Genomic DNA, 7,581 nt, shown 5'->3' on the forward strand with positions numbered 1-7,581 from the left:
AATTTAAAATTGATAAAAATAATAAAGATAATAAAAACAAATAAAAACTATTAAAATAAAAAAAAAAAGGATAAATAATAATGGGAAAAAAAGATTTAAGAAAAAAAAAAAGAAAATTTATACTTCCAACTTGGGGTTTTTGTGTGTTAGTGTGTGTTTGCATCTTCAATATCATACGCTGAAGGTCTGCCTCTTTCTCCCTCGACTTCAAGCAGACCAGATAACTCAATATTAGGACTGAAGTGAAGCATCTCCAGCGGCTGTCAATATCCGTTATGTGGTTGCAATTTCGCTAAACGGATTTGGGGTTTGAACAGTGAAGCATCGCCTCGGTTTTCGAAAAGGGGAAAAAGAAGTGTAAAAACACATAAAACACAAAGCGTGCACACACACCACCCAAAATACATAAAATACAAAATACACACACACACACAACACACACCACACCCCAATAAGTAAATTATATATATAAAATATTTTATTTATATATAAAATATATAATATATAATATATATATATATTATATATATATAATATATATATATTTATACATAATATATATATTTAAAATATATATATATAATATATATATATAAATATATAAATAATATTTTTCATACATACGTACTTTTTATATATATTTTATATATATATATAAATATTATAAATAATATAGAAAATTATATATAAAAATAATTTAAAAGCACACACACACACACACACACACACACACACCACCAAAACACACCCCACCCCCACACGCACCCACAGAAAACCACACACAACCCAAAACAAGCACACAAAAGACCACAAAACACATACATAATGTAAAGGGAATATATATATAATAATATATATAATATAAAATATATATTTTAATAAATATATATAAAATTTTTATATTAATATATATATATATAATGTATATGTATATATATATAAAATTTTAAAAATATATATATAAAATATATATAATATAATAGTATATTTTTATATATATTATATTTATATAAAATATATATATATAAAATAAATTTATTAAAATATATATTTACATATATAAAACAAAACATAACCCCACCACACACAACACACACACACACCACACAAACACACACACACACACCCCACACACACAACAAACACACTAAAATATAATATAATATATTATTTATAATTATATTATTTAAAATATATATATATGCACATACAAACACAACACACACACAAAAAAACACACACCCCACACACAACCACCAACACACACACACACACACACACACACACACACACACACACAAAACACACCAACACACAAATACACCCCACAACACACCACACACAAACACCACACAAACACAAAACACACACACCCCACACACACACCAAAAACCCCCACACACACACACGAAACAACACACACACACACACACATAAAACAAACATAGAAAAATTATAAAATATATTAAAATATAATATTATATATATATATATATTATATATATTAATAAAATATAAGGGACAACACACACACCCCCACACGCAACCCCACAAAACCCACAACACACACACACCCCCACACAAACACACCACACAAATATATATATATATATAATAAAATATATATATATATATATTATAATATATAATGTATATATTAAAAATATAATATTGGATAAGAGGGGTGGAAAATTTTAATATAAAATATATATATATATTATTTTAAAATTAAAAATATATTTATGATTAAAGTATGTATATAACATTTTATATAATATATTATAAATATTATATATAATATAATATATTATTACAAAAATACTTAAAAGATATATATATATTAAAAAAATATATATATATAATTTTATATATAATTATATACATTCACACACACAAAAACACAAAACACGCACACACAGAAACACACCCCACACACACACACACAAAAACACAAGAGCACACACACACACTATAGGGAATAAAAATATAATATATTAATTATATATAAATATATATATTATAATATATATGTATATTATTAATATATTTTATATTTTTTATATAATATTAAAATATTTATGTATATGTATGTATGTATTTTATATATTTCATTAATTTACATATAATAACCAAAAATACACACACCCCACACACAACACCACAACACCCCAAAACACACACACACACACACAAAACCCCCACACAATTTTTAAAATTATAATATATATTTTAATATATATAATTTTATAATAATTAATATATATGCACATACACACACACACCCCACACAAAACACACACCAAAACACCCACACACAAACCACACACACACACACACACACACACACACACACACCCACCACACACACAAAGAAAAACACCCCAAAACACCCACAACACATACATACCCCAAACATAAAAATTTTATAAATATTTATATATATATATATTTTATATTTTAAAATTATATTAAAATTATAGGGACATACACCACACACACACACACACAACCCCCCACACACCCCACACACCCCACAACACCCCCCACACACAACACACCCCACATACCCACACAAACACCCAAAAAAACACACCACCCCACACACACAAAACACACAACACCCCACACGAAAACACACCAACACACACACACACAACCAACCATTCCCTATATATTTTATATATATATATTAAAATTTTTTTATATATATTATATAATGTTTTTTTTTTTTTTTTTTTTTTTTTTTTCCCGCCATTTCATTTTCCCCTGTAGGACATACCCCCCCCTCAGTTCATTATTGAAGGATCATGGCATGCCACCCTTGCCTGACTGGAAAGCCCTTCCCAAAACAAACCCCCGGTTTTTTGCCACGGGGGTGACTTCCCCTACACAAAATTTCGTCGACTTCCCCAAGGGATTTTGTCCCTTTTTTAGGTAGGGAATCGAGGTGAAATTCCTTTCCCCCGGGGAAAAAACGCGTTGTCCCTCGTGACAGTTTTGAGCCCGGGTGCTCCAAAAACCACTCGGCCCCCCGCGGCCCCTTAAAAATAAAATATAAAATATATAGAATATTTTATATATATATAAAATTATATATATATAATATATATTCAAAATATAGAAAAAATAAAATAGATTTATATATACCCTTTTTTTGTATCTAAAATTTATGAATTATAATTTTATATTATATTATATATATATATATAAAAATATAAATATATATATATATATATATATATATGTTTGTGTGTGGTTTTGTTGTGGGGTGTGTGTGTGTGTGTGTGGGGTGTTGTGTGTGGTGTGTGAGGTTCCGAAGGGGTGCGTGAAGGAGCAGTTCTCCTTCGTAGCGCAACCCCCCATCTTAAAAGGAATCTCACCCATTTCCCCAAAAGTGGTAAGGGTTTTTCTGGTGGAATGGAAAATTTGTGAGTTCATTTGAAGGGGATGGAGACGCTGAGGAGTCGCCTTCAGGGGGGCCCCCCTTCCCTTTAAAAATAGGGCCCGTCCCCCGAACTTGGGAAAGAGGGAAAGAACTAAAAGAAAGGGGAGGGAAAAAAGAGATTGTTAGAGGATGCTTGTGCTCGTACGGGTGGCCCTGAAGGGGCGGGATGATTGATTTTAACTGTACCAGACCTCTCACAGAGACTAAGGTAATTTTTTTCTTTTTTTTAAAAAATTCGACCCTGGTACCTTTTGGGAAAGGGATGGCTGATTTATCGTCCCGACTACTCAAAAATCCGAAGAGAGAAAATTTCCGTGGGGGAGGTGACCTGGCATCTACAGCCCAAAAGGGCGTGAGCCAATTCCTGCTAGGTCATTTGGCTCAAAAATTTGGGAAGAGACGGCTTCGTGTCACTGCTCCGGCCGATAGGGTAGGGGTATTAATTATTAAAGCCCGTTTATTCACTAAGGAATACTGCTCTCGACGCCCTTTTTACGGAAAAGCCAGGACGGGAAACGCCGGCGGGGCACGGCCCCCAAAGGTTCAACGAGCAGCAAGGTGATCCTCAAATTTCGGAAAGGGAAGTCTTTGCAAAAAAAATCGCTCGAGGGATCCACGCACCCAATATCTGTGGAAACATCAAAACCCACAAGGAAGGTAACCCCGTGGCCCCATCCCAACGGGACCGGGTGCCCCACCCGGTTAGCTAAGAGCTTACAGACCCTCTCGAGCGCCTTAAACTCCATCAGGGGTTTGTATCTACAAACCCCCGATATGAGGGCCCAAAACCGAAAAAAGTCGGGATGAATGAAAAAACTTGTCATTTCACGCGCTTTTTACCAATTTCCCGATTGAGGGACCATCGAAGCTGCAAAAAAAACTTTTGCGGAATGGAAAAGGATGAATTCCCTGCCGAGAGGTGATTACTTCGCTTCGTCCCCCTCTGCAGGAGTTTAGCCCGTCTATTTCCCCGAGGACGGAGTAGGCAAATTAAAATATTCCGAGGGCTCACCTCTTTAGAGCCCTTGTCCAGCTGTTTAGGGAAAACCTTCGAGGCTGACCACATCGGAACATCCGGGTAAAATGTAGTCTGGTTCGCTATAAATGAAAACCTCGCTGTGTGCTGACCAGGAAAAACCGTCAAAACCCCCTCCCAAAGACTAAAAAGCATGCACCTCCCATACAGTTCATAAAGAAAGGGGATGAATGAACAGCTTCTTTCCTCGACACCTAATCCATAGTACCCTGACACCCGGATTCTGTACGAAGGGCCCACAAATAAAGATGATTTTTTTACTCTATTTTCTGCCACAAAAATAGAACCAAAAAAGGGGGGGTCATCGTTTTTTTTTTCCCCCGACACTTAGAATCTGCAGCGCGTTCTTGGAGGAGGAAATAAAAAACCCTCATAACCCCTCCAATGCCCCCGTTACCTTGCCTTGCTCACCCACTCGACGCAAGGTAGAAAAGATCATGACAATCAAAAGGGGGCGCCCCACGAACAAAACACAAATTTTCTTCCACGCCGCAGCTCAGAACACTTTTGAGGGCCGTTGGGCACACAATGAAAAAGATCAGACCCCAACAATTTTTAGCAGGGTTTTCAATACTTCGGTGGCTGCGACGACAGCAAAAGGATTTGCCTTTGTTGTTCAGTGCACCGTGGTCATCTCCCTAAGTGGTTCTAGGCCCCTCGTAAAACAAGGCCTCCCCCACGCAAAGGATAAAAGGTAAAACCGGGTTCATACATTCAAAGAAAACTTCAACAACGAAAAAGGAGCCCTGAACTGCCAAGGGCGTCCAACCTAATTACCAAAGTGACCTGACCGCTCATCAGAAAAAACACCTCTATATATCTCTTGTTTTTTGCCCCGGGAAGCAGTAAATGCAAAAAGGCTTCGGAAAATGTATGTTTTCTTGTACTTCCCTTTGTTGCTTACTGTAAAATGTATATCATGCATGTATAAATATTAATACATGTACAAACCACACACACAATTCTATTGTCTGTTGATTTCCATCCTTAAATCATAATTAAAAGAAGGTGTGAAAAAAGGAACCCGGGAATATCGAGAGTGATTTGTTTTTTTAACTTTAAAAAAAGAGACCTTTTTGAAATGAAAAAAACTTATGGGAGGATTCAATCTTCGCATATACACATTGACATGCCATACAGCTGTGTCGGAGATCTTTGGGGGCCGGCCCCCATCACAGGGCGAACCCATTAAAGGGGGAAAATTTTTAAAAATCAATCAATCAACCATTAAGTGGAGACTTTCCATTGTGGATGATCAGGTATTTCTGTCTGTCCCGCTAGCCTAAAAAGGTCAAGATTATATATATATATAAAGATATATAAATATAAGATATATATTATATATAATATATATATATATATAAAATAAAATATACATACATTATATAACATATATTATCTATATATATATAATTAATATATATATATATATAATAATGTGTGTGGGGGTGTGTGTGTGTGTGTGTGTGTGTGGTGGGTTGTGTGTGTCTGTGTTGTATACAAAAAAATATATGAATATATAGTATAAAACATTTATATGTATAGATGTATAAAATTTTAATTATATATATATATATATACTATATATATATATATATATACACATTTTTATATACATATACACATATGTATAAACGTTTATTTATATACATATACTCATATGTAATACAGTACACACACACACACACACACACAATAAATATAAAGATATATAATAATATAAAATATATAAATAAATAAATAATATAAAATACATTGGGATTTTATGTTTAAAATAGATATAAATATATATATTAGATATATATGATATATATATATATATGTAATATTTATTCATTGATATATACATATGTATACAATACATTAAAAGGATGTATATATGTATAATGTATATATATATATATATATATATAATATATATAATATAAATATATATTATATATGCATTTTATACATAACATATATATGTATATATGATAAGAATTATAACTAAAATGAAATGAAGATGTGATGATGATGATGATGATATGGTGGTTGGGGGTGGGATGAGATGATGAAAAAGTAAAAACTACAGCGGGAAAAATAATAATGGCAAAAAATAACAAAAAAAATAAATACGTTTCATAAAGAAGGCATTAGTGACAAAAGGGCCCGGGAATTCTCTCTTTTTTAAATTTACCATCTATAAATAAAAAAAGTATGATTTCGATTTAGACAGACGCTAAGATGTTTTTTTATTCCTTTTTTAATGAAATTAAAATTATTATCATGAGGGAAAATAACTGAAAAATTATCATAAGAAAATAATAATTTAAATTTTTCAAAAATGGAAAAATTTTTAAAATGATCAAAAAATAAACGTAATCTAAAGACGATAAAATTATTCCACATCACAGAACCCCCGAATACGAACGGGAAATATTTTCTCTGGGAAGAAAGTCATCGCGTAGAGCCGCACCCTGAATTACCACACAGTTCTCGGGGACCCCGGCCTAACGCCTTGCGTGCGGGCGGGTTCCCCCCGCCTCGCGGGTGGACAAACAGATTAACACAGTGAAACCAATGGGCGGGATTTCGTGAATAGGTCGCACAAGAGGCTACAAGGTGCTCAGGTATCGGGAGGTTAAAATTTGTCGGTCCATTTGATTTTCCCCATTTCTTGAATTTTTTTTATATATATAATTTAAAAATTATATATTATATATATAAATATTATATATATATAATAAATTTTATATAATTATATGTAATAATATTCTTTATATATATATAATATGTAATTATAATATATATATATATATATATATTATATTATATAATTATTAATATATATATAAAACACCAATTGATGTGTATTAAATAAAAAACACACAACACAACCCCACGCACACCACACACACACACACAACACCACACACACACACACCCCACAAAAACACACCAACACACCCACACACACCCAGCACACAACACACACAAAACACCCACAATAATATATATATAATATAATATAATATAAATTATATATATAAATTTTTACACATTATAAACATATGCACATATTGTGTTTTTTTAATAATTAAAAATAAAAAAAAAATAT

This window comes from Penaeus monodon, chromosome 40 (genome assembly GCF_015228065.2).
Source record: "Penaeus monodon isolate SGIC_2016 chromosome 40, NSTDA_Pmon_1, whole genome shotgun sequence".
In the NCBI taxonomy this organism is placed as follows: Eukaryota; Metazoa; Arthropoda; class Malacostraca; order Decapoda; family Penaeidae; genus Penaeus; species Penaeus monodon.